General features: G+C 41.5%; 1 long non-coding RNA gene across 1 annotated transcript; it reads left to right on the top strand.

Annotated features, from left to right (window-relative positions):
- The first annotated feature begins 3,867 nt into the window (after nucleotides 1–3,867).
- LOC125128835 (uncharacterized) lies at nucleotides 3,868–17,977 on the top strand. Its single transcript, XR_007135334.1, has 3 exons — nucleotides 3,868–4,211; nucleotides 15,172–15,393; nucleotides 17,880–17,977. It is a non-coding gene; the product is annotated as an uncharacterized LOC125128835 (long non-coding RNA).
- The last annotated feature ends 393 nt before the right edge of the window (nucleotides 17,978–18,370 follow it).

Genomic DNA, 18,370 nt, shown 5'->3' with positions numbered 1-18,370 from the left:
GGCAGAGTTTTAGATTTCCAGAACCTGGTCTCTGCGACTGGGTATGTGAACTCTGTGCTGTGTCATGCCCTTTGGTGGGGTCTCCACGGGGGCCAGCCACAGTGTGGTCCATGTGTTGTTCCTGGTCACATCATCTCCACGGCTCGCTTTCTGGCCCTCCTGGAGATTTTCTGAGCTACCTAATATCCTTTAATAAATTATTTTTCGGCTTAAGTTACCTGGAGGGGGTTCTGTTATGTATTAACTGAAAACCTGACTGAAAAACTCTCCATTATTAGTTGATAAGAGCCAGTGATTCCTGTTTGTGTGAATGTGAAGAGAACTCATTTATTTGTTCTGTGACTCCAGGTACAACTTCTTAAAAGCAGCTGGGTCAGAATGAGAGAGTAGGTCTCAAACTAACCCTTGAAGGCGTCAGCATGCTTCTCACTTCCGAAAGCTTCCTTACAATTTCTGCACTCTAAATATCCTAGGCATGAAGTTCCCGTCATGGCCCCGCAGTTAATGAACCTGACTAGGATCCATGAGGATGTGAGTTTGATCCCTGGCCTTGCCGCTCAGCGGGTTAAGGATCCGGCATTGCCGGGAACAGTGGTGCAGGTCGCAGACATGGCTTGGATCCCCAGTAGCTGTGGCTGTGGCATAGGCTGGCAGCTGTAGCTCTGATTGGACCCCTAGCCTGGGAACCTCTGTATGCCTCGGGTCGTCCCTAAAAAGCAAAAAATAAAATAAAATAAAATTTGATTGTGATGATCATTGTAAAAAATAAATATACTAGGCACGATGCTCTTCTGCCTGCATCCCCCATTTTTGGTTAGTACACCTGGATGCACAAGCCTGAGGTGTGCAGTCATCCCAATCCTTCCCTTGTCTCTCTTACTTCCCAGTGACAAACTTAGAATATGACCTTATTATTGCTTAAATTATGGCCTTTCTATCTCCACTGCTGCTTCCTTAGCTTAGACTTCCAACTGTTGCCTTTGTCTCCCAGGTAAACCCCTAACTCCAGCCTTTTCACATTTCAGGCCATCTTCCCTTCCACCGAATGTAATCAGGCTCTCCTTCCAAGATAAAATCCTTCAGTGGCTCCTCATTTCTTATGGACTAATGTTCAAGCTCCCTTGGGATCTTGTCCCGGAAAACTATTTTAAATTCACTTGCTGCTATGCCCTCATCACCTCCCGTGTCTAGTCACCCACCAGTCTCCAAGCACCAGGTTCTCATAGCTGCATCTCAGTGTGCACTGCTCTCTTTTCTTGAAATGTCCTTTGTCACATTATGCGTTTGGCATACTCCTACTCATCCTTCAAGATTTAGTGAGAATGCCACCAACTCTGGGAAATGGTTTCTGCCATTTCCATCAAAGTGTAGCGCTTCTTTTTTCTGTGCCCTCAACCTTTTTTTGTGCCTTTCTCCAGCCTTCTAATATAGCACTTATCACATTGTTGGGTTTATTGACTCCCACGTGCATCTTCCCGATAGATGGTGAGGTTGTGAGAAGGAGGGGCAGAGTCTTCTTCATCTCTTTACCTTGAGGGCCAAGGACAATACCTGGTACTTAGTAGATACTCAGATGATGCTTGTGAAATTGGCAAATTAACTAATAATGACACAGTTGCGGGGCAGAATCCGCTTCATCTCTGCATCTTGAGGGCCAACGACAGTGCCTGGCACTGAGTAGATACTCAGATGATGCCTGTGAAATTAGCAAATTAACTAAAAATACACACAGTTGCAGGAAAGAATCTGCTTCATCTCTGTATCTTTAGGGCCTAGGACAGTGCCTGGCACTGAGTAGATACTTAGATGATGCTTGCGAAATTAGCAAATTAACTAATAATACACACAGTTGCAGGAAAGACTCTTAGAACTAGTTAAAAACCCTGAAAACCCACATTCCCAAATAGAGGCTCTTATTAAAGTAGTAAAATTCTAGTCACTCTGGCCATAGCTGTCCCCAGTCCAGTGAACCATATGCATCCCCCTGGGGAATCTTTCTGCACAGACAGCCTAAAGGCAGACCCAGAAAAGGAAATGAAACACCTGCTAATTTACAAACACCTAGGTATTTTGAATAGTAATTAACACAAAGCTCACTAATAGTTAGGGAGTAATTAATAGCTAAATGTTGGCATTTAACAAAATGATGTTTTTCCCCTTTTCTACCCAAGCAATGCTTTTAATTTGAGGATGCTCAAAATGGCTTGAAATGGGAGGAAATCATTTCAGACACCACGAGTGTTTAAAAGGTAGTGCTGCTGGTGGGTGTGCTTCATTGCCAGCATTTACTGAGTCCCCACCAGCCAAGGCAGAGGCGCAGGATTGAAGGCAGGCTACTGCATTCACAAAAATCTCTCATATGAAAACATATTGCACTTGCAAAGCAAATGAATTTGGAGACAGGTGGGTGATCATTCACGATCCAAAGAGACCCTGGGCTATACAAAAGGATCTCCCACAAGGTTCCTTTAAATAGGAAACTGCCAGAGAGCACTTACAATATTATTGAGTTTATAAGGAATCAATTAAGAACTAATTCTTTCAGAAACCAATCTATCGCACAACAGGGGTATAGCTACATTTAGAATTGCTGCTCCAATCTTTGCCTTTCCATCACCCTTTGTCAGCAACCATTATACAACCAAAACCTGTAAAGGAAAATGCACAGACAGGGTCAGGAGACCTGGGTTTGAATCTGGCTTTCGGCCATGCTGCTCCAGCCTCAGTGTTCTCACCTGGAACTGGGGCCAACAGTCTCGGCAGCAAGGATTAAGAAAGAATATGAATTTGAAAGAGCCCATGTCATGGGTTGCTGTTCACTCATACATTAGTTCGTTAAGGCTACCCAAACAAAGTACCGCAAACCGAGCAGCTTAAACAACAGAACTGCTTTGTCTCATAGTTCTGGAGGCTAGAAGTTCAAGATCAAGGTATTAGAGGGGGTTGGTTACCTCCAAAGGCTGTTCCATGCCTCTATCCTAGCTCCCACTAGTTTACTGATAATCTTTGGTGCTCCTTGGCTTCTGCTGCAACACTCCAATTTCTGCCTTTATCGTCACACATCATTTTCTCTGTGTGTGTGTCCAGTATGACCCCCCTCTTAACTAATTACATCTGCAGTGACCCTCTTTCCAAATAAAGCCACATTCTGAGATACTGGTGGTTAGAACTTTAACATATGAATTTTGAGAGAACACTATTCAGCTCATAACAACTCATTATTGCTCTGGCTTTAAGTCATTGAAATGACAGATATGTGGTGCTTTTTTCTTGGTAGATATTTTGCTTTTCTTGGCTAAGATGTTGCCAAGTGAAAGGCATTTTTATAGAAACAACAGCAAACCACAAAGAGAAGATCTTGAACATAGAAATCAAGACAAAAGGGAAACTTTAATAAGAGAAAGCAGATAGGGCAGCAGCTCCAATAGCAGTTTTCTTTTTCCTGACAGCCTTTTATCCCTTCCCTCTTAGGAAAAAGTGTGCACTCACCAGAGACTTGGTCACATCCACCTTGCCACACGGAGGAGTACGAAGGAGGTCTGGCATCTATTCTTATCATGACTCACTTTTTGCAGGAAGAGGCTTTCTCATGGTTTCTCAGCGGAACCATCCTTCTGTCAGATGGAGAAGGCTCTCTGCCTCCAGGGTTCTGCCAAACCGGCCCTAGGAGCAATGACTTGGTCACTTCCTCCCAAGTGTGGTTTCCAATAAACTCGACAACAACAACAAAAAGCCAACTGATGATGTTGTCCCATAGATTGTACTCCCATTGTATTGCTGGAAACTTGGAGGTCAGAGGCTGGAAGAAACCAGTTGAGGAGCTATAAAGGCTAGGACACATTTGCGTTGTGCTCTGGTCTCCACACAGTGACTTGGATATTGGGGTAGACTGATTGTAGTAATGACTGAATTTGTTCCCACCTTCTGTATCCAGGCCCTCCTGCACTGACTTTTGGCATAGCCATTTGTCTTGATTTGGCCAAAGAGAACACCTTGGAAAGTGCTTGTACACTGGAGCTGCTTTTGCAACTGCTACCACCAAAATGATCAAGCTCAAGCTATTCTCCTGGAGGAAGAGACACCACATGAGCAGCAATGAGCCATCACAAACAACAAGCCGCCAGTTAACTCTGCAGCTGATCACAGATGTATGATGTATGTGCCCAGCTGATATTAGCAGAGTCTGGCCTCAGGCTGGAAGAACCATTCAGGTACAGGAGACCCAAACTGCAGCCTCTCAAAATTGTGAGCTAAAACAATGTTTTCCTTTTCTTTTTTTCTTTTTGTTGTTGTTCTGAGCCATTTGGTGTTGAAGTGTTTTGTTATGTAGCAAAAGTTAACTGCCACAGATATTTTCCCAAGGGTTCTTCTAGAGTCTAGTACCGCTGGTGAGATCATGAGTGTTGGGATTTTAGGGATAGTTTTCTAGCTAGCCATGTGTAATTTGGCTAATCTGGGCTAGGAGGTGGGATCTATTGCCAGTCATGCTCTGTGGCCCCTAGGAGTATAGGCTTTGGGATCAAACTGACCTTGATTCAAATCATGGCAAGGCGTCACTGTGGAGAAACAACTGTAATCACACCAAAATCCCAATGGCTTCACACCCTAAAGATATATTTCTATTTTATGTCACAGCCCACCCATATATTTATATATTTGCTGTCCCATACCTCTGTGCTAATCTGTAGATCTGGCTGGGGGCTGGCTAGTCTAAGAGGACTTAGCTAGTTGGCTTGTTCCACTCCATGTGGTATCTCGCCCTCCAGCTGGCCAGCTTGCGTTTGATCACACTTGTATATAGAGATTCAGGGATCCATGCTCCTTCCATCTATTGTGTTCTCTGAGTCTTCCACTGGATTCTCTGCCTCCAGCCAGGAGACATGGAGAATCTGATAGGACTTATTTTAGCAGCCTAGGTTGGAAATGTCAAGAATCACTTCTTGCTTCATTCCACTGGCTAGAACGAGTGGCATGTCCCCACCTAGATGCAAGGGGACTGGGAGCATGAGCCAGCAGTTTACCAAGGAAAGAAAGAAGACAGATATTGGTGAGATCCAGAAGTCTGTCCTAGGCAGCAATTCACTAACTAGGTACTCAGGCAAGTTATTTGACTTTTCTGGTAGTCAAATTGTCCCATGTGGGTTGTGCAATCTATGCAGAAGTGGCCTCAGTCCAGTATAGGTCTTTTCATTCTGATCTGTGTCCATGCACACTGGGAACTGAGGCCGTTTAGTGTCACATCACTATGCTGTTGTTTTTCAGAGTCAGGCTCTATCTGGCATACCAAGGACAGGGCTGTGGGAATGGTCTACCCTGAATGTAGGTGATGAGTGGGTGTATTTTCTATAGAGACACTTTTAAAATTATAAAGCTAATTGAAAGTTGGTCTGTTTTTTATTATCATCATATGCCAGCAAATAATAACAAAACACTCCTTCTTAAAAGAAAAATTGATATGTAAGAGCTAAACAATTACTACGCTACTATTGAGATTGAATGATATTATCATTAGCTAGAACTGGCCCCTAACCCAAGGGTCCTTTGGTTTTGAGAGTACATTAGAGAAGCATTTGGACTTTCAAATGGTCTCTCTAGTCACTCTGTTTCACTGTTTTAAACATTTTTTCCTTCTTTTTTGGCCACACCCACAGCATAGGACAGTTCCTGGGCCAAGGATCTTACTCGAGCTGCAGGTGTGACCTACACCACAGATGTGGCAATGCCAGATTCTTAACCCACTGTGCTGGCTGGGGATCAAATGCACACTACCACAGACAATGCTGGATCGTTAACTAACTGCACCCAGAAGGAATTCCCACTGTTTTAAACTTTTAAGTACAAATAAAAAAAAAACTACAAGTGGTCACATAGAACAACAAAACTAAAGGAACTCAAGTTCTCAGCCATCATCTACACAAGCACTGTTTATTTGTCATGGCTTAAAGGCAGGAATATCCAGCACCACAGGTATTGTAGACACAAGCTACTCCCAAAGGGAGCTTGACCTATGTTAAACCATTATGAGCTTATTGGGAGTTCACCAAGTTCAATCCCATGTAGAATATAGTACCTACTCAAAGGATAAATGTCTTAGTCAACTTGGGCTGCTATAAAAAAAAATACCACTGACTAGGTAGCTCAAACAACAGATATTTATTTATCATAGTTTTGGAGGCTGGTAATCCAAAGTGAAGATGCTGGCCAGTTTGGTTCTTGGTAAGGGCTCTCTTCCTGGCTTGAAGATGGCTGCCTTGCTGCTGTATCCTCATGTGGTAGAGAAACAAAGCTCTGATGTCTATACTTTTACTTATAAGGGCACGAGTCCCATCATGAAGGCTCTATCTTCATACTATCATCTAAACCTCATCACCTTTCCAAAGCCTCAACTTCTAATATTACATTGGGGTTAGGTCTTCAATAAATAAGTTTGAGATGGTACACAAACATTCCGTCCGTAACAGTAAGTAGTGACATTGTACTCCTTTGAAGATAATTTGGGGGGAAGTCAGAAAATGATCTGTTTTGGGTTCTCATTTACTCACTTAGTTACTGGCTACTCCACAAAGAAGTGGTCTTTGGTATCCTCTCCTTGCTAGCAATCCATTCTCCCCTGTGTTTCCTGGATTTTCCCGGTATATTGGGATCTTCATAGGAAGCAGGGTGACTTGACAGGCCTGCAGAATTCCAAGTCTCAGATCTAGACACTGATTGTGGCCTGGATGGCCCTTTTCACTGGCTGGTGGGGTAAGGTCGTGTTGAAGCCAAGGGGGTCAAGTATGGAAGCAGATCATCGGCTCCTGAATCCCCACCCTTCTCTCTCTCTTATCCTTAGCCTGCTGCTCAGTCTTTTCCTTTTTTTAAATTAACCACTGGCTGCCTATCACATAGCCCTGTTCAATTGTCCTCTTATCCCAATGAGTAAGTCCAAATCTAGATGGTTCTATTCTTCCCACACACGACTCCTTTTCCAAGTGTCCCGCATTCTTCCTTCTTGTTTTTATTATTGATGGCACCATTATTCTCCCAGTTTCACTAATCTTTGGCACGTTCTTATTCATTTTCTATAGTTCACCAAGATCTATAATAAGATTCCTTCCTTTTCCATCTACACTGGTTTGGACCTAGGTCAACTTGCATCTAAGATTGTGTCTCACTAACCCTAATTTCTGCTGCCAAATGAACCCTCCCACATACCACTTTCATCATGTAACTGCTCCCCCAAGAGTTTGCAATGGTTTTCTGCTGCTATTGCAGCAAAACTACTTCCCCTGAGGCTTGAGGAGGCTGGAGCCAATGACAAAGAGACTAAAAAATTTTCAACTAAATGTCCCAACTTTCAGTTAAAGATGTTTTTCCCTAATTCTAAATTCTCTGATTCTTCAGGGGCTAACATATGAGTGGGGCAAAGGAGACCCCGTTTTTCCTCCATACACAAGAACAGTGTGCTGCCAGATGTAGGGGCTCAACAAATATTTCTTGAGTGGAGAAAAGAACTTTACAGATAGTATATAAAAATATAACTCACTCAAATAGAATTTTTTCATATTCATTCATTGATGAATGACCACATGTAGAGTCTACGTAGAGAGGGAGAAACTTGATATGGAAGCCACGTCATCCCAGCAGCCTAGTGAGCCTCCAGATAAACACGTGCCAAGCTGCCATCTGACTGCAAGCACACCAGAGGCCCCAAATGAAACCACCAGAAGAACTGCCCACTGAGCCTAGTCTACCTTTGGAATCATGAAAGATAAAGTCATTGTTTAAAGCCATTGAATTGGGGTAGTTTGTTATACAGCAGTAGATAGCCAAAAAGACATATCCATTCATTGAAATTTATGTATCCATCCGTGTCTGATACTGTGTTAGGTGAAGTGGATGCAAAACTAAATACTGCATTGATGCTGAACTCTCTTTATATGTTTGTTAATGAAAAATCTTTGTAAATGGAAGTGTTTTCATGTTTTGCTTTAAAGGTGAAAACATTTCAGTATAAAATATATTTGCAGCAAGTCCTTTTGTAAAAAGGAATAATCACTGAGGTTGTTTGTATTTTTAACTTTTTCAAGTGACAGTTTTTAGGTAGTGAAACACATGAGAGCTTTTATTTATTTGTTTGTTTGTTTATGTATTTATTTATTTATTTATTTATTTATTTATTTATTTATGTTTGCTTTTCTTTTTTTTAGGGCCACACCTGAGGCATATGGAAATTCCCAGGCTAGGGGCTGAATTGGAGCTGTAGCTGCTGGCCTATGCCACAGCCACAGAAACTCAGGATCTGAGCTGCTTCTGAAACCTACACCACAGCTCACAGCAGCACCAGATCCCTGATCCACTGAGAGAGGCCAGGGATTGAACCGCATTCCTTATGGATACTAGTTGGATTCATTTCCACCGTGCCACAAAGGGAACTCCCAGAGCTTTTAATAATAGAATTTAATTCAACAAATATTTCTGAGCACTTACTATGTGCTTTCTCTCTATATTCTAAAAACCCACGTTGAGGAGTTCCTGTTGTGGCTCAGTGGTTATAAACCCAACTAGTATCCGTGAGAATGCGGGTCTGATACCTGCTCAGTGGGTTAAGGATCTGGCATTGCCATGAGCTGTGGTGTAGGACCTGGTGTTGCTGTGGCTGTGGTGTATAGGCTGGCAGCTGCAGCACTGATTTGACCTCTAGTCTGGGAACTTCCATATGCCATAGGTGCAGCCCTTAAAAGCAATAAATAAATAAATAAATAAATAAATAAACTAACAAACAAAAAATTCTCATTGAAATTCAGGTGCTGTTTCCCACCTGCCATCTATTTGTTTTCATGGGGCTTATTGTCCTAAGTTACTTGGGGGAATTCTGTTTTTGTCTATTAACACATATATGTGTTACTGTCACGCATCCTCTAGCTCTTTTCTTATTGCTTCAGTAAGAATTATATTCAGTTGTTCAGTTTCTAAATGGCTTAATTAGCAGCACTTTCCGAGTTTTTTTTTTTTTTCTTTAGAATTCTCTCAGTCTCCAGTTGGACTCCCTTCCCATTACTCTCTTTTCCTCCCTGAGTTTTACTCAACATTCGGCTAATGAGTTCACGATCCTCTCTTGTCCCACCATGGATTGCAACCCAGGCATTTGGAGGCTTCCTTGCCTTAATTATTGGGGGAAAAAAATCCCTTCTTGGTCTTTTCTCCTTATACTCTGCTGGCTCTGAGTTTCCAGCTCTTATTTCTCACTGTCTTTGTTTTTTATAGAAATAGAGACCGTAAAGCAGAGAGAAGTCATGGAGATCATATAATTTTATGGATGATCAAACTTTGGTCAGAGAGCCAAGTGACTTGCTCAAAGAACCATAGTCAGTTAGTGGCAGAGCCCCGGCTAGAACCAAGATGTCCAAACCAAGGAGTTCTGGCTTCACTAAAATAATGAATGCACTTTCAGACCATGTTAAACTAATGCAAACAGAGTAACTGATACTTGATCGAGCAGTTTTATTTGCAATTAATTAATGGGTTTTAATTAAATCTCGATTCTCAGTCTCGGGCTACAACTCCACAAAATAAAAGGAAAAATAAAGAGAAGTACAGTGGGCTCAGAAGCTGTAAGGTGTACAGCAGCAGTTAAAAATATTTTTTTAGGAGTTCCCGTCGTGGCGCAGTGGTTAACGAATCTGACTAGGAACCATGAGGTTGCGGGTTCGGTCCCTGCCCTTGCTCATTGGGTTAATGATCCGGCGTTGCCGTGAGCTGTGGTGTAGGTTGCAGATGCAGCTCGGACCCCGTGTTGCTGTGGCTCTGGCGTAGGCCGGTGGCTACAGCTCCGATTCGACCCCTAGCCTGGGAACCTCCATATGCTGCGGAAGCAGCCCAAGAAATTAAAAAAATATATATTTTTTATTGTTTAGGGTTTTAATTAACACTTTGAACCTCTCATTAATCTATTCTATAAATATTTATTGACTACTATGTGCATACCTGTATGCACACGTGTGCCCATTAAACATGCATGCAATTCCCTTCTTCTTTTAAGGAGACACTGTGCAATACAGTGTCAATATCCTCATAAATATCTTTATAATTAACACATGCAAGTTCATGTCCATAGCAATGTAGCACTAATTGGTTGCTTTTTTTTTTTTTGGAAAATGGACACTTTGACTTCTTACAGTTAGTTTATTTTCTTCATTATTCCCATGTCTCCAATTCTTAGGAACATCTGATCCTTTTATTTCAGAGTGGAGGACCTCAAACTCAAATGCCTTCAAGGGCCATGCAGTTAAAGTAAATAAGTGAAGCAGGCTTGGTATTACCCGGTTGGAATCCTGGGGACTGTGGCAGCACTGAGACTACAACTACCATTTCAGGGGTGCAGTGGCCCCTCCATGTCAAGTGATTTTTGTCATGTGGGAATTCAAGGGTCAATATTTCAATTTCAAGAACTTTTTTTTGTCATGCCTGTGGTATATGAAAGTTCCCAGGCCAGGGATTGAACCAGTGCCACAGCAGTGACCCAAATTGCTCTAGTGACAATGCTGAATCCTTAACCCACTGGGCCAAAAGAGACCTCCTAGAACAACTGTGTTTTAAAAAGGGGCTGGAAGTCTTTATTTTTTATGTGAAATCTGTTGATTTCTAAAATTGGGGTGGTTAATTAAAAATATTTAAAACCACCAGCCAAATAATATGTGGTTTACTAAATTCAAATCCTGGGCATATAATTTGTCCTACCACAACTATAAGCCTTTTCCATTGACAGAGACAAATGGTAAGACCCAAGCCTCCCAGCTGCAGGACTCTCTCATTTCCTAAGAATTCTGGAAATGAGGGATCGGGGCAGTGGTTCTTACCCACTGACCTCTGAAGTGGTCAAACAACCCACCCAATGATTTGTCTGGTCAGTTGCACCTAACGTCACTGAGAAAATCTAAATCACTTTCTAGAGGAAATGAGTTGGAAATAGTGTTGCTTTCGCAGAGGCCCAAATAAGGGACTGTCTTGTTTTATTAGTTTAAAATGTATTAATTATTCTAGAAATTAAAATGTAGTATTGGGGAGTTCCCATCATGGCTCAGCGGAAACCTCATAGGAACCATGAGGTTCATCGCTGGCCTTGCTCAGTGAGTTAAGGATCTGGCATTGCCATGAGCTGTGGTATAGGTTGTAGATGTGGCTCAGATCTGATGTGGCTGTGGCTGTGGTGTAAGCCCGCAGATGTAGCTCCAATTGGACCCCTAGCCTTGGAACGTCCATATGCCTACAGGTACGGCCCTAAAAAGGAAAAAAAAAAAAGAAAAAAAAGGAGTATTTCCCTGGCACTCAATGAGTGTGTTAGATGCCTGTCCCCACCTGGGTCATGCTAATACAAATCTATACATGGCATCTTGAATCCTATTTCTCCAAAACCAGTAAGTGTCTGGTATTAGCTCCAACTCTTTAGTTCGAGGTCTTCACTAGTCTTCTAAACTTCAAATCTAATTGCCTGTTCTCATGGCTTGTCTTATTTCATTTGCTCATTTGTCAAATATTTATAGTGTGCCTTCTGGGTGTCAGATATGTTTTAAACACTAAAGATATGACAGTTAATCTCATGTTCACCCACAGAGCTTACCTTCTGTGAAGGCCAGGGAGACAACAGTCACTTAAGCAAATGAAGAAATAACAGAGTTTCAAATAGTGTCAACTGTTACTAAGAAAGTGAAATGGGGAAATGGGATAAGAGTGACTGAGGAAAGGCTTTCCTGCCGAGTCATTTGGGTTGAGACCTGAATGGTGAGAAACTAACAGCTATACAAAGATATAGGGGCAGAGGGTTGCAGTCAAGGGAAACAACTGGAGCAAAAGTCTGTCATAGGACTTGATGTACTCCAGGATCAGAAAGACAACCTGATATCTGGAATCTAATATAGGGCACAAATGAAACTTGCCACAGAAAAGAAACTCATGGACTTGGAAAACAGACTTGTGGTTTCCAAGGGGGAGGGAGTGGGATGGACTAGGAATCTGGGGTTAATAGATGCAAACTATTGCCTTTGGAATGGATAAGCAATATAGCACTGGGAACTATATCTAGTCACTTATGATGGAATATGATATATATATGTGTGTGTGTGTGTGTGTGTGTGTGCATGTGACTAGATCACTTTGCTATACAGTAGAAAATTGACAGAACACTGTAAACCAACTATAATGGAAAAAAATCAGTGACAACCTGTGGTTGGAAAGTCTAACCTAACTTCTTTCCAACATTTGCCTTGTTTACCATCCCAGTGTTGCAGTACTTGCCTAGCTCTATTTATTGACTTCCTTGGTTGGTTCTCTCCAAGGTCCTGAAGAATAAGTGTGCCTTTTTTTGGAGAGTGTATCCACTTCTAAGGTCACATCTCTTAAGCTCACTGTTGTTCTCTTCTGACTTATGATCAGTTAAACTTTATATGCATAGGAATGGCAAGAAGACTTATTATATTTACAGGTTTCTACTCTCTGGAACCCAGAAACATCTGCAATAAGCTAGAAAGATAATGTCCTGTACTAAAGCAGTAGCTGAGTAGAATCATTGGTATCATTGGTACCTGATAGCCTATTAGATGTGTGTGCTTGGATATGGATGTGTGGTGTGGGAGTGAGGGGATGTACTGAGGGAGGATGTTTCCAATGTTTCAGATGTGAATCAATAGGTAGATGGTGGTGCCACTCACTGAGACTCAGGAAACAGGAGGAGAAGCAGGTTTCATTTGGATAGATATATGGATATAGGCCATGGAAGGTAAAGCATAATAGAAAGGGATTTAGGAAGGAATTCTTGAATCTGAAGTGGGACACCAGCAGGAGTTCTTTCTCTGCCATCTTACACTGGATTTTCAAATACATGTTGCCAAGTAAATGTGATTACCACGGGATAATTGTTCTATGATATATTTGAATGCTATTATTCTTCTGTATTCAGATAAAATGATTTTATGGGTTGGTTTAGAAATTTACGCACTAATAATGGAATTGCTTTCATTAAATAAGAATGCTACAAGCCATGGAAGTTAAAAGTTGAGGAAATTCCCTGGGAAATTCAGGTTAGAGTTTGTTTCACTTTTTTTCTTTTTTTTGGCTTTTTTTTTTTTTTTTTAAGGGCCACACTCGTGGCATTTGGAAGTTCCCAGGCTAGGGGTTGAATCAGAGCTGCAGCTGCTAGTCTATGCCACAGCCACAGTGACATGGGAGTTGAGCCACATCTGTGACCTACACTACAGCTTGTGGCAACGCAGGATCCTTAACTCACTGAGCAAGGCCAGGGATTGAACCTACATCCTCATAGATTGTAGTCGGGCTCGTTACCGCTGAGCCATGAAAGGAACTCCCCAGGCTAGAGTTTTTTTTTTTTTTTTTTTTACGTCATTTCAGTATCTTCCTTGTTCAATTAAGTAGATTTTATAAACATAATCACAAACATATTTTTGGTTTTTGAGAATTGGAACATAGTGGCAGACATGGCCATCATTATATTCTGGCTAAGGTTCGTTAATCATTAAACAAAATTTATTGGGCACTAACTGTGTCCCAGACATTATATTGGGTGCTGGATATTTGAAGATGAATAAGACATAGCCCTTGCCCCCGAATTATCAACAAACCAGACCTGGGATGACTTTTCTTCTTCAAACCAGTGCTTCCTTTTCGTAACTGATAGATATTGTCTTTTACTCTGTTAATTATCATCAGTCTGTGGGACCAACTTGTGTTTACTCTTTTATTCCTAAAGCTAATTGCAAATTACCTCCTCACCACAGAGTTCTATCTTGCCAACAGACTCACGGTAGATCCCTGGGAGGAGGGAAGACGTCTAGTAGTGGTCAAGATTGGTCACATTTATTATTATTATTATTATTGTTATTATTTTTGCTTTTTAGGGCTGCACTCAGGGCATATGGAAGTTCCCAGGCTAGGGGTCGAATTGGAGCTACAGCTGTCGGCCTTCGCCAGAGCTGCAGCAACTTGGGATCCAAGCCTCGTCTGTCACCCACACCACAGCTCACAGCAATGCTGGATCCTTAACCCACTGAGTGAGTCCAGGGATCGAACCCTCATCCTCACGGGTACTAGTTGGGTTCATTACCATTGATCCACAATGGGAACTCCTGCCACATTTATTATTTTAAGAGTTTGTTCCACTTGGAAATAGTTTCCTTGGTTATTACTTATGAATCCTCTCACCTGGTCCTCTGATAAAGCAGCGCAAGGGCCTGTGTTCTGGCATTTTGATGGAATGGGTTTATTTTCTTCACCCTGGACACCAGGTGCTACTGGCTAAAAACAGCAGAGGACTAAATCTCTTCATTTTAGGGTCCTGGTAGCTCTGCAGCAAATTTGGCCACTGAGTTGCCCAAGCTCTGTTATTTCCCTCCTAATGGGTAGTGTGCATGTGCATGTGTGTGCGTGCGCACGACAGAGGGAGGTAGAGAGAGAGGGAGAGAGGAGAATGTGCTTCAATATTCCTATTCTTTATTTTTATTTTTTTCCTTTTTAGAGCAGCACCTGCAGCTTATGGACGTTCCCCCGCTAGGAGCTGAATTGGAGCTGAAACTGCCGGCCTACACCACAGCCACAGCAACACTGGATCCTTAACCCACTGAGCCAGGCCAGGGATTGGACCTACATCCAAGTTGGGTTTGTTTCCGCGGTACCACAACGATAACTCCAATGTTCCTCTTCTTAAATGGAGATAGTGTTCTCTGCTTTAGCTGTCTCTGAAAGTAAAATATTGGTCTGAAAGTAAAAAGCATTGGTCTGAAAGTAAAATAAGGTAAAACAGGACAAAAATAAGGCTGTGCTTAGAAAAAATGTCGAGACATTTAAAAATATTACTAACTAATTTGTAATTTTTAAATCAGTGTTAATCTGCACTCCTGTGAAAGATAGGGTAATCTAGTGGTTTAAACCATCAGTTCTTTGATTTGGCTTTTGCTGGTATGATCTTGGGCTAGTTAATCTCCTTGAGCTGCAATTCTTTTACTGTGAATAGATAACTATCTGCTTCATCTATTGCTGTGAGGCTTAAATAGCTTATTATAGGTTAAGTGCTTACCCTAGCATCTGACAAATGAAAAGTGTTTACTTGATCAAGTATTTACTTTTCTTATTCCTGAAATGCCCAAGACAACCTTGCATCACTTTTCAAATGTATTTGTACAGGAATGGCCACCTACATCTGTCTAGGACCCACTGAAAACCAAAAGCAGTTGTGAAATGGAGAGACCTTATGTGCCCAAGTCAACAAGCTATTGAAGGAGCTGGATTTTAATTCCGATGCTTTGGCTAATTGGATGACCTTGGACAGACACTTTGTTTGCAGTGGTATTAGCATTTCTGCAATATGCAGATGAAGAAGCTGAGGACCTGACTCATTCCCCCAAGGTAATAGAAATTCTTCTGTCTCCCACCTTTTAAAACCAACTAACCAATCAATATCCAATCAAATATTTCTTTTTCTTTTTCTTTTTTTTCTTTTTACGGCTGAACCTGCAGCATATGGAAGTTCCCAGGCCAGGGGTCGAATCGGAGCTGCAGCTGCCAGCCTATGCCATGGCAACAGCAATGCTAGATCTGAGCCACGTCTGTGACTTGCACCAAAGCTCATGGCAATGCTGGATCCTTCAATCCACCAAACAAGGCCAGGGATCAAACCCACATCCTCATGGACACTATGTTGGGTTCTTAGCAATGGGAGCTCCCAACCAAACATTCCAATAAAAGGTTTTCTCTTTTTGGTCATAGACAAGCTTCTTAAAAGGTTGTCTACATTAATTTTCCCCACCTTTCCACCTGCATTCTCTTCTTAACAAGGCATAGCAATCTATCCTTGGCCTCTATCAACTCTATATTACACCAGCTTTAATTAACATTACTTCTTTGTTAACAAAAAACCAATGCCTATCTTTCTATTTTTTCCTGAAGCCATGGTATGCAAAAGTTCCTGGGCCAGGGTTTGAACCTGAGCCATAGTGACCCACACCACAGCAGTGACAATGCTGGATCCTTAACTGATAGGCCACCAGGGAACTCCCAGTGGCTATCTTCATCTTCCTTAACTTTTGGCCACAGAGAGAAGGAGGCAAATGACCTTCAAAAATCCAAAGGACGTGTGGGAAATAAATTTTTCCTCAAGTTTGAGTCCAGGCAAGCCAAGTCTCAATGCTGAAATCAAAATTGCCATTTCAAGGGACTTTGTTCTGCTGAAAACACCCCATATTCAGATACAAAATGTGAATTATTCAAGTAATCAAGGAAAGTAGGTCTACTAAAATATCTTACTGTGACATCAGACACCAAAAGTAAAATCTGATGACAGGCAAATGATTAGAGCACAAAGCAATCTGTTGCTTTGTTCTGATACGAAATGTTGATGGTGAGATAGGCACCTGCTGCTATTTGTACATGATGGGTCCCAGTCTTCCTACCCCTGTCCAATCACAATGTATTTGTCTGTTGTCACATACCATTAAGACTTTCTTCTTTGTTAAGGAGCCTCCTCAAAAATCTAAGAAAAATGTTAAAGGTAGTCATTTGCATTACAACAGATATTATCAAGGTTTAATTTCAGGCACACAGGAAAGTGGGTGCAGGCAATATTTATGGTCAAGGGAACATTTTTTAAGCCCCCTAAAATCTTGCTCTGGAGTTAAATGCATTTTAATGGGGGCATTTGGTGAAGCTGCTACCCTGAACTGAGTCAGATCATTGCAGAGAAAGTTTATCATTCTCAGAGGCTGTCAAGATGATTAAATAGGGCTCTTGTGCAATAGGTCCCAAACCACAGCAGCAACGGAGTGGAGTAAACACTGGACTGGGAATCAGGGGAACTGGTCTAGTCTGGTTCTGTGACTCTGGGCAAGTCTCCTCCACTCTCTTAGTCTGGGTATTGTCACCTATAAAGGAGGGGCTGGTTTAGGTAATTTCTAAGGAATTTCATGTCCAGTTCACTGAGCCTAAAGTCAATTTTTAAAATCTCTTCCGTCTCATTTCTGCAGTTCTCCTAATTTATTTGCCCTGGATTTTTTTTTTTGTTTGTTTGTTTTGTTTTGTTTTTTGTTTTTACCTTGCCTGACTTTACCACTACTTTCCAAGGTGATCATTTCTTATCTCTGCTTCTTCATTTACTTTCTGGCTGGTTCACTCAGAGCTAACCACAGGGACTATGTATCTTGCCAGTGAAAAACCTTCCCCTCTGGAGATATTGTATCTCCATGCTTTGTTCACAGTGGAGCAATTACATGGGAAACTGGAGATGTGTCCAGAATATTACAAAGCAAAGCCCTTCAGCCTGAACTCTTGGCCCTTTCCTAAGATTGTTCACTGTTATGTGTTTGAAATGCTGGTTGGGTGGCAAGGTTTGAAACCAGATTAACTCTACTAGACAATCGAGACCTATACGGAGTAGACTAGAGTCCATACCATGCTTCTGCTCTGATAATTACTCTCTTTAAAGATTTTCAAACTCTAAGATGGAAGAAACTTTTTAATTTTTTTTTTCTTGCTCCATTTCCTCAAGTCCAGGCTGACAGAGAGCCAGGGCCTGGAAATAATGGTGACTCAACATTTAAACATGTCAATAACAACCATACCCTCTTTCTGGGGGCTCAATTAACACTAATATAAAGCATTTTTTTTTTAAAAAAAGAGTCTCAACTGGAAACATGGCAAAATTTCAGAATATTAAGGATAGATAGAATATCCTAAAAGTGTCCCAATAAGTTTAACATACAAAATACCGGACACCTACTTAAATTTGAAGTTCAAATAAACAATACAATAAATAATTTTTTAGAATAAGTATGTCACAGATATTTTCTTGTTTTTCCAAAACACAAATATGGTCTCATATCTGTATTTTTTCTTTCTAGGTGTGGCAATTTTATTTTCCAGAATAAAGCCATCTCATGTAAATATCCCATCAATAGCAGCAGACGGTAAAAGGCAATTTGAATGATGCTTTCAAAATTCAGAGGTATGAGGGAGAAATGAAAACATTTCAATGGCTTAGAAAAAAAATGACTTCTCAGAATGCTATCCAGGATGTGTCCCAATAAAACAAGCAAGTAAACCACAGAGGAAGACATGGGGTACAGGAAAGTGTGACTCAGGTTCATAAAGGCAGTGAAGGGAGTTCCTAAGATGACAGGTTTTCAGCAGAGCTAAGGTACCCAGTGAGATTCTTTGTCTGCACGTAATAGAAAATTCAACTCAAATTGGCTTAAACAAAAACTGAAATTAGGGAGGTCTCCCAGATTGATTCAATGGTTCAAATTTTGACAAAGGTCCAGGATTTTAACCATCTTTCTGCCCTGCTCTTCCTGGATTAGCTGCCTCCTAAAGCTGCTTTTCCTCCTGGTCA

Source organism: Phacochoerus africanus, chromosome 6 (assembly GCF_016906955.1).
Source record: "Phacochoerus africanus isolate WHEZ1 chromosome 6, ROS_Pafr_v1, whole genome shotgun sequence".
Lineage (NCBI taxonomy): Eukaryota > Metazoa > Chordata > Mammalia > Artiodactyla > Suidae > Phacochoerus > Phacochoerus africanus.
The sequence above is the reverse complement of the archived record's forward strand: the minus strand, read 5'-3'. Positions and strand labels throughout refer to the sequence as shown.